Source organism: Neophocaena asiaeorientalis, unplaced genomic scaffold (assembly GCF_003031525.2).
Source record: "Neophocaena asiaeorientalis asiaeorientalis breed wild unplaced genomic scaffold, Neophocaena_asiaeorientalis_V1.1 scaffold336, whole genome shotgun sequence".
NCBI lineage: Eukaryota > Metazoa > Chordata > Mammalia > Artiodactyla > Phocoenidae > Neophocaena > Neophocaena asiaeorientalis.
In genome coordinates this window covers 5,053,573-5,072,458 of record NW_020174788.1, presented here as the reverse complement: position 1 = coordinate 5,072,458, position 18,886 = coordinate 5,053,573, and the positions used below count along the sequence as shown (strand labels likewise).

The 18,886-nt window shown below is 43.1% G+C and overlaps 1 protein-coding gene and 1 pseudogene across 3 annotated transcripts in view; both read left to right on the top strand.

Moving 5' to 3' along the window:
• The window catches only part of GRIA1 (glutamate ionotropic receptor AMPA type subunit 1), a 302,566-nt gene that overhangs the window by 124,471 nt on the left and 159,209 nt on the right, over nucleotides 1-18,886 (top strand). The gene's annotated exons all lie outside the window — the stretch shown is intronic.
• LOC112409804 (adenosine deaminase-like protein) lies at nucleotides 3,928-17,644 on the top strand (annotated as a pseudogene).

Sequence of the window (18,886 nt, the reverse complement as noted above, 5' to 3'; positions counted from 1 at the left end):
ACCATCCCCTTAGTGGGGATGAGTGATCCCAGAACAAGGTCTGATAGGAGTAAGTCTTTGAATGCATTGGAACACCGAGAATGGATGGGGAGAGAGGGCTCCATGGTGAGAAAAACAGAAATACCAGTGAATTTGCTGAATCTGCAGTCTCACTCAGGGAGATGTGGGAACACGAGAATTTAAAGATCATATTATTAACCACCCCCACTTTACAGATAAGAAAATACGGGCTCAGAGGGAGTATGGGCTTGGAATCAGATCTGCGTATCAATCCCAGCAACATTCCTTAACCTCTCTGAGCCTCTGTTTCCTTGTGTGTAAATGGGAATGTAAGAAGCTGTCTTAATAAAGTATTGTGAAGATTCAGTGAGATAATGTGTTTTCAGTACCTAAAACATACTGTAAATGCCCATTAAGTGGCAGCTGCTGTTATTAACTCAAATCAGCCATATGCTAATTGAGCACTGGCAAACCAGGAAGTAGTTAAGAGAATATGACACATTGCTAGTGGTTATTTCCTTATCAGAAAAGAACTTTTCATCAACCAGAAGGGGCTCCTTTTACTTCCCATTGTACTGGGGTAACTTAAATCAGTATTTTTCCTAGCATTTGCTACAAGAGTCGAAAGATACCCAACCACACATGCCCAAATCAACAGCAAGTACTGAGAGCCAGAGGTGGTATTAGCTTTATAAAGCATTTGCAGAGTCGAACTGGTGTGCGTTTCCCCTTCAAAAATCCTTAAATGTCGACCCTACTCAGCTGGAAATGAAAAATCTGGGCCCAGAGAACACTTTTCGATTTTCACTGCTTTGCGTGCCTCTTTTCACCGCCACATCTAAACATCAAGGCAAGAAGTGTTCAAGCGCCTTTGGGCTCCTGAAGTCTGGAACAAATCAGAATTCTTTGAGTCAGTCCTTCTTTTGGACTAAACTCCTTTTTCTTTTCCATTTTCCAATAAAATTTTCGGTTCCAGAGAGTCCTTTCTCAAGCACTCCTTTTCTAACGCAATTCTGTTTGACTTCCACTGTGCAGCTCCTGAAAGGAGCCACTGAACCATGACGCAGCCAGCATTTCAATTCCTGAGCACCAGCTTTCCAGCAGGAGCTGTTCCAGAAGCATCTTTATATCCAGCAATCATGCATTTACCCAAAATGATTGACACAGCATTTTCCCCCCTCTCCAACTTTTCCAGCCCATTAGTCTTTATTTGTCTTCCATGGAAAGACTCCCCCGGTTTTGTTTCCTGCCAAATCAGTGAACGTACAAATACGTGCATAAGTCAAACACACCTACACACCCGTAGATGTAATATGTACTGAGTCTGTATCTGTACTGAATATCCAACAGTTCATTTCCAGACTTCATGTCTCCACTGAAGTTTTAGTCATTTGCTTCTTTCCTCCTTTCTTATCTCCCCTTCTTCCTCCACACCCTCCTTACTTCTTTATTTTCTTTCTACTTTTCCCAAGAAACTGCCTCTATTTTTGGTAGTCACTATAGAATCTCCTATTCTTCAGTGTCAAAGAGGCTTAAGAAGCTTTTTAATACAGTCCTCTCACTTTAGTTTTGAGAAATCTGTGTGCTAGAAAGGAAACCATGTGCCATCAATGGCTTTTCCTTGCCTTCAGGAAAACTTCCAAGCTCCACAGGCATCACCCAGCACTGCATGGCTTGGACCCTGCCCTCTGTGTCAGCCACATCTCCACCTCAGTCTCCACACTGTAACCACACATACCTTTCAGTCCCTGCCTCAGGGCCTTTACACATGCTTTTCTTTCTTCCTACACAGGCTTTCACACATAGGCACACACCTCTTCTTCACCACTTGACCTTCTATTTATTCTTTAAGTCTCAACTCAAATGGTACTCGTTAGACCACCTTCCTGGCACTCATCAAATTTGTAATTATGTATTTAGTTGTTTAATGTCTCTTCACCTATCAGAAAGCAAGATCTCTAGGGACACACACCATGTCCCTTCCACCCCACCCCACCCCCACTATTTCTTCACTGCCATATACAGTGCCTGCCATTTGATAGTTACAACAGATATTAACAAGAAAGTAATAATAGCGTCTAACATTTACTGAGAACTTGCAAGTTTCAGAGACACTGTTCTAAGATTTTTACATGTATTAACTCATTTAATACAACTATCCTAGGAGGAGGGTATGAGTGGTCAAGTCACCCACCCACTATTACATGGCTAGAAAGTAGCAGAGCGAGTTTCTAACCCAGGCATTCTGACCCCAAAGCCTGAACGCTCAACCAGGCCATGCTGTGTGTCTCTATGAAGTGCTCCTTTAATATTCACTGAAGGAGTAAATGAAAAATGTATCCAAATTGATAGCGGAAAAACTGAGGTTAAAACTTAAATTGCTTGATTGATAATCCACTCCTCTTTCTAATGGAAACAGAGAGCCTGTCGGGTACCAGCAGAATGCAGCAAAAACAAAGAGAAGCAAATTAACAAATCGGTCTGTTGCTGATAAGGACTATGAGAGGGACTCTGTGATGTAGATTGTGGAGTGAAGTGGAAATCATTGTTTTAGATTCAGGCAGGACCTCGTGGCAGGTGGAAAAATACTGAACCATTGAAGAGGACTTAAGATAAGGAATCAGGTTCTCCAGAAACATCAAGTGAATTTACAGTTATTATCACTAACAATTTAGGTAATTCTCATGCTTTGGATGACACTTTCCAAACCTGATTCTAAAGTATAAGCAACCATCAATTGTATAAAAGTGCTGGTCAGAATTCTAGGATGAAAGCTCCAGGAGGGTGCCTTGTTTGCGGCTGTATCCACAGCATGTGAAACAGTGCCTGGCACGTAGTAAGTACTCAATAAATATTTGTTTAATGAATTAATGGAAAATGCACATCAACAAATCCATCAGCAGGTACTAACTAAGTATCTGTCATCAAGTCTATGCAGCTCAAGGCGCAATGAAGAACACAAACAAAAATAAGTCAGATTCCTTCTCATGGAGAGGTCCTAGTCTAGTGGACCTGGTAACAACTACCACTATCAATGAAAGCCACCATCTTGGGGATTTGCTTTGTCTAGGTGCTGTGCTATGTCCCTTTATATATTATTAGGTCATTTTCATACTTGTAACATCCTTAAGGTGATGGCACTACTACTAGTCTCCATTTGCAGATGTAGCAACTGAGGTTTAGAGATGCTATGTCCTTGACCACAGTCACACAGTCAGGAACTGGTGGAGCCAGGATTGAAACTCAGGTCTGTTTGACTCTGGTATCAACTATGCCAAATGTAGTCGTCTGATTATTTCAAGATCATCTATGGGTGAGAGGCATGTTGGTACTACAAGAGTTTGCAGTATTAGAGGGTGGGGGCAGGGACGGAGGGAGCACTGCAAGTAACACCACTCAGCCTCTCCAGGTCTACATATGCTGCTGACCTGGGTCCGAAATACATTTCCATTCTTCACCTGCCACAATCCTATTTGTTGTGTAAATCCCAGATTCAGTGACACTTCTTCCTGGAAGGCTTCTCCAACACTACACAGCTGGGTTAGTTATCCCCTTCTTCATGACCCCTCATCGTAATGCTTCTCACCCCACGTTCTTATCATTGCGTTTCCCACCTACTAGTCTTCAAGTTCTTCCAGGATAATATTTTATCCTTCCAGGTCCAGTACAGTGCCTGACATACAGTGTGTCATTTCATAAATATTTATGGAATAAATTAATTTTAGGTAGAAAGTGCCGTATATGGATCCAACTAATATACAGCAGAATTCAAAGGAAGTAGGATATTTGGGGGCACTAACTGAAGCTCCAAGACAAAGAACTGCTGAAAAGTCGGGTAAGATGCTTACTCAGTGCTACACTGCGCCTGTGTGGAGGTAACGGCCTCAGGGGATGAGCGGTGTACGACGTGATCCCGGAAATGTCAACATGGCGGAGGGGTCCTACACGTACCTGCTCGCAGACAGGGAACTCTTGCTGAGGGCGCGACTGTCACTGGTGCTCAGTACTGCCCCTGCCCTATGCTCAGGGCTGCAAGGGCCAAGACCAGGAGAGAGTGAAGGCGGAAGTCTACCATGGTGGTGAAGCTGAGCCCAGAGCTGCATAAACACTTAATCTTATCAAAATGAGCACAAGCGATCTGAAGGATTCAAGACCACAAAACCTACTGACTGAAGTACACTGTATTGTGTATAACAAGAATGTAAGTGTTTGAAGAGAGACCCATTCTGCTAAATTATGATGGAATCAGAAGAAGAACAACGGCGCTAGAAGACAACTTTTACTTGGAATTACCTAAAATGTAACTTCATGTCCACTTGAATGGATCCATTAGTTCCAAAGCCGTGAAGAAATTAAGAGCCAAGAAGCCAGGTCTTAAAACCCATGATGAGATGACTATGATTAACAAGAGAAAGAAAAGAACTTTAGAAGAATGCTTCCAGATGTTTCAAACTTTTCATCAGTTTACTACTAGCCCTGAAGATATTTTCATGGCTACAAAAGATGTTATTAAAGAATTCACAGATGATGGTGTCAAGTGCCTGAAACTAAGGAGCATACCCAGAGGAGAAAATGCTATAAGGAATGACTAAAAAGACTTATGTGGAATCTGTACTTGAGAGTATAAAACAGTCTGAAAGAGAAAATGCAGACACTGACGTTAGGTATTTGATAGCAATCAACAGAAGAGGTGGCCCTTCAGTAGCCAAGCAGACTGTTACGCTTGCTGAAGAGTTCTTCCTTTCTACTGAGGATGCAGTTCTTGGACTAGACCTTGGTGGAGACCCTACCATAGGACAAGACTTCTTAGAACCTCTTTTAGAAGCTGAGAAAGCAAATCTGAAGTTGCCATTACATCTTATAGAGATTCCAGAGCAAAAAAAATTAAATAAATAAAATTAAATAAAATAAAGAAACCTAAGTACCCCTGGATCTGCATCCTGATAGAATCGGGCATGAGACATTTCTCAGATCCCCTGAGGGAGGATCCCTGGATCTGGTGGACTTTGTGAGACACCATCAGATACCACTGGGTAAGGCTTCGGGTCCTGCAGACAACCCTCTGTTCCTTCTTCCCCCACCCCCAAGGTTAACATCCATATGGAGAAAAGTACTGTTCTAAAAATATAAATATCATTTAGAAAAAAATGTTCTCAAGTTGGACTGGGGGGCAATGTGGTCATTAAGACTCCTGTCTGGACGTTTGGACTATGTCAACCCAGGAAAGTTATTCTCTCTGAGCCCCAATTTTCTCAGCTATACCACTGAGATGACAAAAATTAGACTGTTGGGAAATCAAAATGAAGTAGTACATTAGGAACTCAGCTGAGTGCTCTGTTCTTTGTAAGTATTCAAAGGTTTGTCAGGGCCACTGCTGTTGCCACTGCTGCTACTTGTCTTCCAGTATAATTATTAGGCAAAGTTGGGAGAGTAAGGCATTTTATGCAGAAGTGCACTTCTGAGAAGTACAGAGATATGGAGAAACATCCTGCCCTAGGGTATAAAGACAATTCATGGCATTGGCAAAAAAGGCTATAGATACTTCATGCTTAAGAGAGAGATTCCTCTGAACCAAGGTATAAAATGCTCAGAAAATGAGAGAGCTGGTGAAACCATGCTCCGTTCCTGTTTTTAAGAGCTAAATGTCAAAATGAAGAGTCCAGTGTATGTGCCTGAATCCAGTGTGTGTGTCTTTTCCACTAAACATATAGGCAAAGCTCTGTACGATGGCTGCCATTTTGTTCCCAGGAAATGATTCCCTGGGAGTGTGGGCTGCTGTCTCTTATTCTCTCTGGAGAAGAGTGGTGTGTCATTAGACATCTTTTTGTCTAAAAGTATGATACCCATTTGGGCTCTATGTCTAGCCATCTAGTCTTTTCCTAAGGTTGCCCAAGTAGAAATGTGAAAAGATGTGATTTGGTCCTTGTGACTGGGATTAGGGAGAGCGTGTGTGCCGGTATAGGTGATCCCTTAATTGGTCTCTTGCCACTGATCTTCATTGAAATACCTACTTTCAGTCCATAAGACCTTATAGAAGTAGCCAACTAAAGTATACTCCAGAGTAGTTCATCCATCTCATCTCATACTACAGTAGGTCTCCATGGCCCATTAAAACTGCTTATCCTTCTCTTTACATCTATTATTTGAGTTTACCCTCCCTCCTGTCTTCTTCCCCTTAAATCCTTGTGATGCTCCTACCACCCTAAATGGCTGGCAGCACTACCTACCTACCGCTCTCTTCCCCCCACCCCAAAAACCCTCACATGCACCCCATGTTTTTGGCCACTGTGATTTTTTTTTCAAACTGATCCTTCAACTTAAATGCCCAAATCCTATTATGATTATCAAAAGAGTCTGGGCTTATGTGCAGGTTGGATGTAGTAATAACTGGGGGATAACACAGGATTATTTGATTTCTTGTGTATTGGTTTTTTTTCCCAGAGACGACCTATTTGGTTTGAAATTTGCCTTAATTGTGTCACTTCGGCAAGAGCAGAAGGGGATGGACTAGAAATCTCTGCGAGGCTAGGATGCAGGGTTTGCTAGATGGAATCAAGAGTACAAACTTTCTAGTTAAGCATATTATAACCTGTGGGGGTAGTTTGCATTTTAACCTATGTACGTCCGCATTTAACCAGCTTTCAGACTTAAAGCAACCTTGAAATTTTAGAAAACTTCTGGTATACAAATGCAGATGAAAGAATTACCATTCTTCTTACACCCTGCAGGGAAATGCATGTTGATTGTAAAACTGTATAAATGTCAGGTGAGTGATTTAACAGGCTGGGTTATTGAGCTTGTTAACAACAGATGTCAAATAAGAAAAACAGCAGGTGAGGGTAGATTGGAGGAGCAGGCACTGGCTGCTGACAGAGGGAGGAGTGACAGCTGACACGACGGGAAGGTCCAGTAGAGACTACAGTCTCACCAAGTATGAAGCTGTCTGGGAACCAAAACAAACAAAAACAAATAAAACACCCTACAACCTTAGGAGTCCTTACAGGAGTTATCATATACACCAGTGGTCACAATTATTAATCAACAACCAGTTACCATATGTCTACTATGTACCGGGTTCCATTCCAGGAAATTCAGAATACAAAAAATTATAAAAAATAGAACCTTGCTCTGAAAATATTTACCATCTGCAACACTACCACATTGGCCAAGCTGAAGCTGTGTATATTAAGCTCTTTTTACAAAAGTTGGGACATGCATAGAACCTATTAGGAGGTTTTTCTCTTGAAAATACATAAAATTATTTAGCTACTTACAAGATAAATTTGTTTACTGCTTTCTCAAAGATGCCATTTCCTGACAATGCTAATAATGGAGGAATTTCAGAATAATGACCTCATAAAGTTCACGCAGCTGTCTCTCTGTGCAGACTTAGATAACACACAGCCATGACCTCACTCAGGCCAGGGGCAGGTTTTAATAGCTTGGTAGGACTATGGTCAGAAATCCAGTTTGGTATAAACTGTTTTCTCTCTTTACTGTTAACTTATTTAATGAAAGGAAATATCTCATTAAAGATGCATATTTTCCCCAAGATTCCATGGGGATGGGGCCGTGGTACCTATAGGTCATTAGACAAAATGAGAATGGAGTCTTGAGATAGATCAGGAACCCCCAAACTCATCCTTGTACTTCAGTCATTGGAATGCTTTGGTTATCGTATTCCATCATGCCAGTCATTTAGCGTTGAGGAGTCTTCTAAATAGTGATTTAGGGCATTTTCCCTGGGGAAAGAGCTCCTCTATAAAGGAACTTCAAGAAGTCCAAGAAGGTGGGCTCTGTGTCTGCTGAGAGACAGGAGAGGTAATCAGGCAGTGGCGTAGCTCGTGGTACTGGGGAGTAAGATGATTTGCTGCCCACATCCTATGGAAGGTATGGGTGAGAGTGAGCATAATGGAACACTTATGATAGCAGCAGGCAGAACCAGGACCAGTCATTTATTTGAAATGGAGAAAGGAATGTGTACTTTCATCCCTCTGTCCACCAAACTTTTTTTAGGAAAAAAATGAGAGTAGGAGGAAATTAAGAGTAGGAAAATGTTATACAACCGCTTGGTCTTTCGAGCATCTTAAAGTCTTTGGCAGGTCAGGAAAAACATGGTGAGAATGCTCAATGGAGAGTCAAGAAACCAGGAAAAAAAATGGTGAGAATGCAGAATTTGGAGTCAGGAAACATAAGTTCAAGTGTAGTTTCTGCGGCTGACACCCTTACTGTGAGATTGAGGACGACATTCCCCCACCCCAGAGCATCCTCTCCTTGTCTGCCATATAAGGGAGTTAGATAAAGCCTCTATAGGTCCTTCCATTCCTGGCATTCTAGGGTTTAGTAATAAGCTAAAACAAGGATCTTGTTTTTTAATGTATTATAAGACACAAGGAAATGTATACAGTGAAGTGACCTATAAATTCTGCTGCACTTTAAATGTGAACTCGATGCAAATACAGAATGAAAAATCAGGGTGAAAATCATTACCCGCTGTAGGTTAGGAAGTATAATGTGGTTCTTTTGCAGTGGGAAGAATGAATCTTGCACAAGCTGAAATAAGCACTGGAAAATGTTGGAATAACTAGACACTATGGTAGTCTGGGCTTTCTTCCCCTTTGGTGAGACTTTTCTATTTTTGCACCCATGCTTAGATGGGGGACAAATATCCTTGAGATTCTACATGGGACAATGGTGCAAGCACGTAGAGGAATGTCAGGGCACCTGAGCAGAGTCATAAGTAATGACATCATATATAGGTTTATATGATCCAGAGGACCTGAGGGTATACAGTCTCTGGTCAACCTGAGGTAGTATCTACCTGTCCTGAGAGATAGGAAAATTTATCCAATTGTTACACTTGAACTTGAGCTGAGAAGACAGCCTGGGAGACGGGAATTCATGATTACTGGGTGCTACAACATGTGTTAGCACTTGACATATTCTCTTTCATTTAATCCTTAGACTAAAAGCACCCTATCAGAAAATAGTTTTTAAACACTATTTGATTTTCTGATTCCTATTTGTAAAATGGTGAAATGAAATCTTGGAGAGGTTAAGTAGGTCTTAACAGCCAGTAAACAGTATAAGCTGAGATGGAAAGGTTCCCTGATTCCAAAGCCTGTCCTCTTCCACAATACCTCTTTGCCTCTGGAAGTCCTAGTTTCCACTCTAGTTCTGCCTTTATTTGACTGTGGTACCTGAAAAATAATCACTCGGGTTCCTGAATCTCAGTTTGCTCATCAGTTTAAAATCACATAAACAACCAGCCAACCAACCAAAACAGTGACTATGTGGCCTCTGTTCTTTCTCTATGGTTTGTGGATGGATATGACAGGGCTACAGTTAATTCACTGGGAACGGTGCCTCTCAGTCATAAAACATGGTGGCCCTCAACTTTAAGAGGGCTTTGTACAACCTGAAACTATATGTAAACTGTATCACATATTTATACATCTGTATTGTTTTAGAAAAGAGTCCAAAGCCTTCCTGAGGTTTTCCATGGAATCTATATCTCCAAATGCCCAAGAAACTTCGGATTAGTACATCTCCTTGTGGTATCTTCGAGCTCAAAACGTCTGTAACAAACTGAAATATATTAGGGTTTGGTACACGAAGGGAGTTCAAAGGCAGAACTTACACTTGCACCATAGACTATGCAGTGTCACGGAAACAGACCTGGCCAAGAGTCGAGGATTTGGGATCCTGGTTTACTCTGCCTTGTCCTTCAAAGAGATGCTAATTCCTGCCTATCTCTCTGCTTGTAAACAGTTATTATAAAACCAAATGTGATAACATGGATGAGAGCACTCTGGAAAAACATAAAGTATCCTGCAAAAGTAGGATATTAACTGTGAGATGTTAAAGTATCAAGTCGTTTCATGAGTTGTCAACTAAGAGGGAGAATTGCAAACTCCATCAGCAAAATTTAGAACCTCTGCTTTTTCATCCTTCAGCAAGGTCCTACAGCTGATACTTATGTGTAAATTTCCTTGACATTAATGAGAATCAGTTGCAAATACAGCTTGCAGGATTCAGATGCAGATCATCACCAATCCGGAAGCTGATATATAGAACTTAAGGTTTCTTCTCTAGGCAAGATATTCTTTATTTATCTCCTTTATTCCATTAGTCAGTGATCCTTAAAGAATGGTCCAGAACCAGCAGCATGAGCGTTATTCATGAACATGTTAGAAATGCAAATTTTCAAGCCCCACCCCAGACCTATTGAATCAGAAATTCTGGGGGTGGGCAGTGCAGTCTGCATTTTAATAAGCTCTCCAGGGAATTCTGATACACTACATGCTCAAGTTTGAGAACCACTGCCGTTAAGTGATTATCCCAGGACAGACCTCCTGGGCTCATATGTTCGTTATGGGTACTCGAAAGAGAATGACAGGGTTCCAGTAACCTGGAAGAGTACGTAGTATAGTTCCCTAAAGGGCTAGTATAGGCAAGGTTGGGCTGGGGGACACCAGGGTTAGCAAACATGACAGGTGTAGCCCGAAACATCTCAAATAGACCTCTTGTGTATATGGCCCCGTGTTAGGTTTTACAGAGCTGAGAAAGAAGAATATGGCCCTGTTTCAAGGAATGCAACTCCTGGAAGATTCAGAAAGTATAGATACCCTTGGTACCCTTGCAGCCAAAGAGTGACAGCAATCCAAAATTAAACCATACATGTCTAAAAGTTAGCTCTGTGGTAAGCTTTCTTCTCTGAGCCTCGAAGTTATAGAACACAACAATAAATATGAAAACAGCGAATGCTTATAAAGCATTTATCATATCCCTAGCCCTGTTTTAAGTGATTTTTATGTGGTGTTTTTATTTTTAGTGGTGTTACCTGTTTTCAGCTGTTTACCGTACCAGGTAAACAGGCTCTGAAAATACAACTGTGAGAGGCTCTGAAAATGCTAGGCTCTGGAAATACAACTGTGAGAGTCTAACTGCCCTCACTCAGGGAGCTCACACACCAATGGGGAAAATCAGAAGAAATGAGCCCATTACCGTTCCAGCGAGATGGAGTATGAAGTGCAAGTTCAGGGTGTCTTCAGAGGCCTAGGTGAGGCAGCTACACTCAGTCTTATGCAAACAGAGGTTTCTCAGAGGAGGAAATGCCTAAATTTAGGCTTCCAAAGGATGAGAGGGATTGGTCATTTTAGGAGAAAACTGAGATTTAGGGCACTTGGACAACTGTACTCCAGGTCACGTAACCTGTGAGTAAGTGGTGTGTTGGGATTTGAATTCAGGTCAGTCCATTTCCAAAGCCCTTGCTTTTAACCATTAAGGTTAGGCTGGAAAACAGGTTTTATCAAGCCTGTCAATCCTGACCAATTGGTACGGGCTTCCAGGAATGCTGATGATGAGGACTCTGAGGGCTCAACTGGAAAGAATGCCATGATCAATTAGTGATGTCTGCCTTGGGTACAGAAGAGGGGAGTGTATGCGTCATGCATTTGCTGACCCTGCACTGCAGAATACTGCCTCTAGGACTTAGCACAAAGAGGGACAGACCTGCAGAGCTATTTCTAATTCATGGAAGACTGTCTCTGACCTCAAGGAACTTATAGCTCTATGGCTATCAGTGGGGGCCTATTATATATTACCAGGAGGTAGTCAGTGACAGCTCAGGATGTTATGAGCTGATGGAGCATTCAGGGAGAAAGGGAATAAAGTTTTCTTTATTTTTTTTTAATTAAAATTTTTTGGGCACACTGTGCAGTATGCGGGATCTTAGTTCCCCAACCAGGGATTGACCCTGCACCGCCTGCAGTGAACGCGCAGAGTCTTAACCACTGGACCGCCAGGGAAGTCCCTAAAGTTTTCTTTAAAAAGTGAACATGCTGATTAAGTGTAACTGTGAAAAACAAACAACAATAAAGAACAATGTTATGAATCTACTAAACTTCACAATTTGTAGGCCAATTCACTTTTCAGCTTTTACTTCTGTTATTTCCATCAACATGGAAGATGTCAATATGATAGAAAATGGTACTGTTCACAAGTAATGTGTCAAGTTGGTTCTATCATGCCCGGGGGGAAACTTAAATTTACAAATGCCACCCAAAAAGTATGCATTCAACATACCTAATGGCTCATCTGTGGAGTAGTTTGGAAGTTGCTATCAGTCAGAGGGATTGAGAGGGCGGCTCTTTAAGGCAAAGATGGTAATAAGTCAGTGCCAGTTTTCTTCACACGTGGTTTATGGTATTAGGAGGGTGGTAGGTGAGCTCTTTGAAGGGTAATCAAACATTATTTTCACAGTGTATTTGTTAAACCACTGTATGCATTGAAACGACAACAACAGCAACACAACAAGAACAATTGGTCCTAATAATCAGAAGGAATCCGATGGGTACCATCCAGTCAGCCCGTAGTGGGAAATGACTGCTGGATGAATTTCCTTTGCCAAAAGTCTTTTTCAATTCTCCCTGTATTAGCTTCACATTGAACTTTTATAAACACTTTTTATCCTTGACATTAACCATTTTTTAAGTGGCTCATGCATTGGACATAGAGATCAAAAGGAGAAGATGACCTCCCCCAAAGTCCCAAGGTCAGAGCTGTCTACCCTCTGGACACTGCTCCCCAGGAAGCCTGTGCTGTGAACACTCATCTCTCATTAACCATGACTTGGCAAACCAACATGCCACCTCATTTTCAGACGCTCACTTGGTGGTTATGGGCAGCCTTGCGCTTCATCATCTGAACCAGTGGGGTGTAAACCTCAGCAGTCCCCCACCCCAGGGCTATGCCTGCTTATAGAGCTCCCCTAAACCTCCACCCACAGCCATCAGAAGCCAGCTTCTCACTGGTCCTCCTCCCCACCTCCCCCAGCATGTACATCAGAGATGATGGGGGAGCTTATCACTTATCACCGTAAGACTTACTTACCTCATCTTACTTTGGAAGACAAGATTTGACAGTACCAGGAATCAAAACACTTTCCTGCTGACCAGGGCAGAATTCTCTCTGATTCACTTTACATTTTAAACATTATCTGAAACCTCAACAAGGGGAAAAAAACATGGCAGTAGTCTGTGGAGAAGAGGCTCTGGGGCGCAGGCTGAGAAAGACTTTAACTTTCTCATCCCTACCAGGTTAGATAATCACCTGGAAAACTGTAAGAAATGACCTCGATGTACAGGGACTGTGTATCTTTGTATCTTAGCATCGTCTATGTACAAATCCCAACACAAAGAAGGCGCCCTGGAGCCCACGGTGGAGGATGTCCAGTTAAGATTACATGTTCTAAAAGAGGAAGAGAACCATTTAAAGCTTAACGTCGAGTACACTGAACTCTGAAGGTTCTCCTTTGCAGGGCTCCTGATAACATTCATGCAGCAGAGAAATACCAAGTCAGTTCAGAGAAACTGCCTTATTGCCTGTGCAGTTTATCCACATCCTTCATCCCCAGTAGGCTTCTGAATACGTATCCCTAATACATCCCTCCTCTTTGAGCAGTTCTGCTCCCGAAGCTTAGCTGTGTGCTGTCACTTGTCCCATCCCTCTCTAATTCAAGTACATGGCTATTTTCTCCTCCATTCCATGGAGAGAGACACAGCCCGGTGCTTTGGGTGGAGCCCAGGGCTGCGGGCAGTAACAAACTCTGGTTTCTATACCTACTTCTGCCACTAATATGTTATGTGACTTAGGACAAGTATCTTTCCCCTCTCAGCAACCCAGTTATCTGGCATTAGTGCAGGATTGGCTAATCTCTAAGGAGCCCTTCCAGGCCTAACATTCTAGGTCTTCAAGGGAACTGGAATTCTAGGTTTGACTGAATTCAGTGTAACCAGCATTTGCCAACTTCTTCCTCTTTGGCATCAAGCATCACACCAGGGGCTACAGGGGATGTACTTATATGGGAGCTCTCTCTCTCTGAGCCACAGCGCTCACAGGCGAGGGGAGAGTAGGATGAGAAAAACAAGCTTACAGTTCTCTCCAGTGCACAGAACATACTGTGTGCTATGAGCAAAGTACAAATGACTGCAGGGTCTAAAAGAGGCAGAAATTGCATCTATTTACGAAAAGTCAGAATCACACTTCACGGCATTTCAGATGAGCCTTGGCAGGGAGGGAATTCAGACAGGACACGGCTTAGTTTCTATAGCAACATATACTGAGCAGGTCTTTTGTGCCAGGCACTGCTAAGCACTTTGCACATAATAACCAATTTACAGCTGTCAGTCTTTTGAGATTGAGACTAGGATTATTCCCATTCCGCATATGAAGAGACGAAGGCAGAGATTACCTGAGTAACAGACCACAAAGGAAGTGGCAAGTGCCAGGATTCAAACCCAGGCAGGGGACCTGGTGCCCAAGTCCAGGATCAGTCCGGTGGCTCTACTGACCCTGACGTATGGAAAGCCACTGACCCTGGAGACTGGAGAACGAAGGAGATCTGACTGCAGAGATGAGTTTTACGGCCCTGGGCAAGTCCTTTCATGCCTCTGATCTCCAGTTTCTTACCTGTGAAATAGCAGTGCTAAGTACTGGCCTCATTGGGTGGTTATGATGATTCAGCAAAATGGTGGATATAAAAATACTGTTTAAATGATACAAAGTCCTATATACTCTTAAATAATAGAAGAAAGCAGAAGGAGCAGTGTGAAGCAAAGTCTGGAGGTGGTCAAGGGCAAGGTATATTTAGGTACATGTGTACAGTAGAGCGTATGTCCAGTGGGTTCCACGAGCAAGTGCTACCCGATGGGTCGGGGCTGGGGTCTCTTCCCCAGAGCTGCAGCTTGGGTGGTTTACACCCAATGCCTCACTTCTTCTCATCTCTACCGGCTATGCTAGGCCTTGACCATGCTCCCTTAATGTGGAGAGAGACAAATCTAGCCAATTTTCCTTATGTTTTGTGCTCCTGAAGCTCAGCCCAGAATGCCAGTGCAATTCTCCTCAGCATTTGAGTTCAATCACAGCATTTGAACACAAGGACTAGTCCCTTAACCCTCGGGACTAATATATACATTAGCACATTAGTTTCAGCAGAATTAGCTTTTGTAGGAGTGATGCTAAGGGACAGTTAGAATGGAGTGGAAGCTCATCTGCATAAAGAAATAGGCTCATCTCAGGAATGTCTGTGTAGCAAGATGTGTTACTGTCATTCTCAGTACCGGACAAAGCAGCACCTTCAGATGGTGCCCAGGTTACCATAGGAACTGGTGGGAATGCTGAAGGGGTACACAATGGCTAAATCTAAGAAAAGGGCAGTAGTTCAAGGGATACTCAGTGGGAAATACACTGGACTGGCGTCAGAAGGCTTGAGTTTGAGCCTCAGTATGACTGTTTTATGGCTGATTGACCCTGGAAATGTCATTTCTCCTCTCTGAGCTTCTGTTTTCTGTAAAATGGCACAATTGATAAAGATGCTCTTTAAAGCACCTTCGATTCTGAAAGCCTAAAACCGTGCAAGTTATTTTTAAGCAGAAACTTAATTACCGCTATTCTTAGGCTCCCAACTAGACGCTACATGTAAGTAGGAGATTTTGCATCTCCTACTAATGGCAGAGGTCAAATTTTCAGCTGCATGTTGCTCTTATCTCTCTTAGCGACCAGATGATGCTGTTTACAAAACACCAACAACAATGCGACAATAGCAACTGTAGCAACAGACACAGTGGTAGCCAGGAACTGTGCTAGGAACACAATTTCAATGCATTTAACTCTCAGAGCAGACCCACTGGATGGGCATTGTTATTATTTCTATAATACAGATGAGGAAGCAAAGGTTTCAGAGGTACTAATTAACTTGCCCAAGAGATGGGAGTGGAGAACTGAATCCAGTCTGTCAATCGTCAAACCTTGTGCTCTTAGCCATCTAGATGTCCAGCCGGGAGTGAATATAAGTGTATGGACCTGAGTGTCCCAGGTGGCCCTTGAAGCCGCCCTCCTTTGAAAAATGATCTCTAAAGATTTTTTCACAGGGATCGGAGCCTTTCTTCCTCAGGAAGAAGGAAATCACTAACTCCAGAGTAAGAGAACAGAACAAGCAATCCCTTCCCTAAAGTGAACTCTGATGATACTTACGTGGACAGGTCTCCACTGGAGGAGAGAGGGCCAGAGGAACAAGAGTGGCATGAGAAAAAGCAATCGCCCACCTTCTCAGTGATCTGAGAGATACTCCACACAGGAGTCCCTGACCTCTGCCTGGCACTGCTCAGTGACCCTAACCAAGGGCACAAGGAAAAGTACACGAGAGCTGGGGAGGGGTCACGGTCGACAGATGAGACAGAATGAAGAAACCAGCTGTGTGAACCAGCCTCACTTAGAAAGCATCAGTTTCCAAAGCTCTGTTAAGTGCCGGGCACACAGAAATGTTCCTAAGACACAGCTCCTGTGCTCATTGTATAAGACAGGAGATACAATGAAATATTACTCAGCTATAAAAAGAAACGAAACTGAGCTATTTGTAATGAGGTGGATGGACCTAGAGTCTGTCATACATAATGAAGTAAGTCAGAAAGAGGAAGACAAATACCATATGCTAACACATATATATGGAATTTAAGGGGGAAAAAATGTCATGAAGAACCTAGGGGTAAGACAGGATGAAAGACACAGACCTACTAGAGAATGGACTTGAGGATATGGGGAGCAGGAAGGGTAAGCTGTGACAAAGCGAGAGAGAGGCATGGACATATATACACTACCAAACATAAGGTAGATAGCTAGTGGGAAGCAGCCGCATAGCACAGGGAGATCAGCTTGGTGCTTTGTGATGCCTGGAGGGGTGGGATAGGGAGGGTGGGAGGGAGGGAGACGCAAGAGGGAAGAGATATGGGAACATATGTATATGTATAACTGATTCACTTTGTTATAAAGCAGAAACCAACACACCATTGTAAAGCAATTATACTCCAATAAAGATGTGGGAAAAAAAAAAAGGAGACAAATCCAGCCTTGGCTAGCGTTAATGCTAGACGCTAAGTGCCATAACGAAAGTCTAAACAACTTGCTCTGGGTGTAGAGTGGAGGGAGGATCAGACACAATTAACTCCAACACGAAACAAAAAGTGCTAAGCGCGCTAATGGAAGTACAAGCTAAAAGCTCCGGGAGCTCAGAGAAGGATGGATTGATTCTGACTGGGGTTCCCCCAGAAGCAGTGGTGTTTAAGTGGGATCTTGAAGGAGTGAAATGAGTGAAAAAGGGCCACAATGAAATTCCCTTCATCACGGGGTAGTCAGTAAAAAGAGGAAGTCGGTATGTCTATGTTTGCTTTTCTGAAGACAGAATGGCTACAAGCACGGAGTTGAAGTTCAGAATGACCTGATTTTGACTTCCAGATCTGCCATGTCTGTGTGACCTTGAACCTTGGTATCTTCATCTGTAACAGGAGGTACTAGTATCTTTTTTGTGGGGAATAAAGAAATTAATTAAGACAAATGTTTAGTAATGCAAGTGTTTAGCAAATACTCAATGAATGATAGCTTTTACTCTCGTTATGATTCCTAATGCACTGAACATTATCTAGCTCATCTGGGCAACATCTGAGGCTAACCAGCCACTGCTGGATATTCAGACAACTTCCAGAATTAACTAAATGCACCTACATATTCCTTTGCATTTGCCTTCACCCTGTTTGCATTTTCCCTCTCCCCAGACCCTTGCAGAGCCAGCACCTTTGCCTACTGCTGAATCACAGTTTTGCTTTTTTGGTTTTGTGTTTTGGTGTTCTTGTCCATACAATGGACCAAATTATTGAGGTTTGTTTTCTCACTTCTTCATGCAGTAAGGTTCTACATCGGACGGTACACACTTTGAGGTACATTCAGATCCAGCAGTGAATGCACAAAAGCCATTATCAGAGTCAGCTTCTCAGACAAAGTCCTGTCTGGTCCACAGCCCAGCTTAGCTCCGTCTCCTGTTCATCACCCTGCTGTGAGAATCATCAGGGGATGTTGGAACCACAGGGAACTAGAGTCAAATCTTCTGTTTTACCAGTGAGGACCACAAGGGCCAGAGACAGGAAGACACTTGTCAAATTTCTGCAGAGAGGCAGACAGGGGTGGGTCTGTGCATTCGACCCCAAGTGTGGGAACTCACTTGCCTGTGCACCCTGGATGGCTTCCTCTGACCTCTGTGCCTTTGCTCTGTAGACCTGAGCTCTGATGGGGTCAAAGATGCAGTTCCTTCCCTCCCTTCACCTCCCTCGCCCTCCCTCCTGGCTTTGGGTAAAGCTGGAAGGGGCAGCCCTCCTGAGGTCCGTGTTGTACCCACAGTTTCTGCTCCCACAAGCCACCTCAGATGCCTCTTACACACGCCATGTACTGACATGGGGCCTTAGAAGCTCAGAGCCCAGTTGACAGGCAGAGAGGTGAGAAGATTGAAAACACTTTAAACTGCGTCGACATTAAAGAAGTGAGAAAAAGGCAGGTGGGAAACGCTTGTGATGACCGACATCATAGAGAGGTGATAAAAATGAGGAGACCTTACGGCTTGCCTTCTCCTGCTCCCCTGAGACCAAGGAGACAACTGATTTTAATTTCACATGACAGGTCCCGCTGCTTGGTGGTGGTAACCAGGTTGAGGAGGATTCCAAAGCTGCACCTGGGCTCCACGGGCACGAAGGCTAGGGGTCACCACCTGCCCTGGTCTCCCTCTTGAGAAGGATTTGCCCTTTCCTCTGTATATACAGAACATGCTGTGCTTCTACTGTAGAATTTAGTTCATTTTCCCATGTCCCGTTTTTATCCATGGTTCAGGAGTCTGTCTTCCTCATCACATTAGAACATCCCTCTTAAAGGCAGGGGCCTTGATTTCTGTTTTCCCCATACTGTATCGCATAGGATGTACTGAGTCAATACATTAATTATTCAGTGAACGTTATGATTAGATACACTGCAAGGTACTTTAGCTTAACAGGAACACCTCACCTTG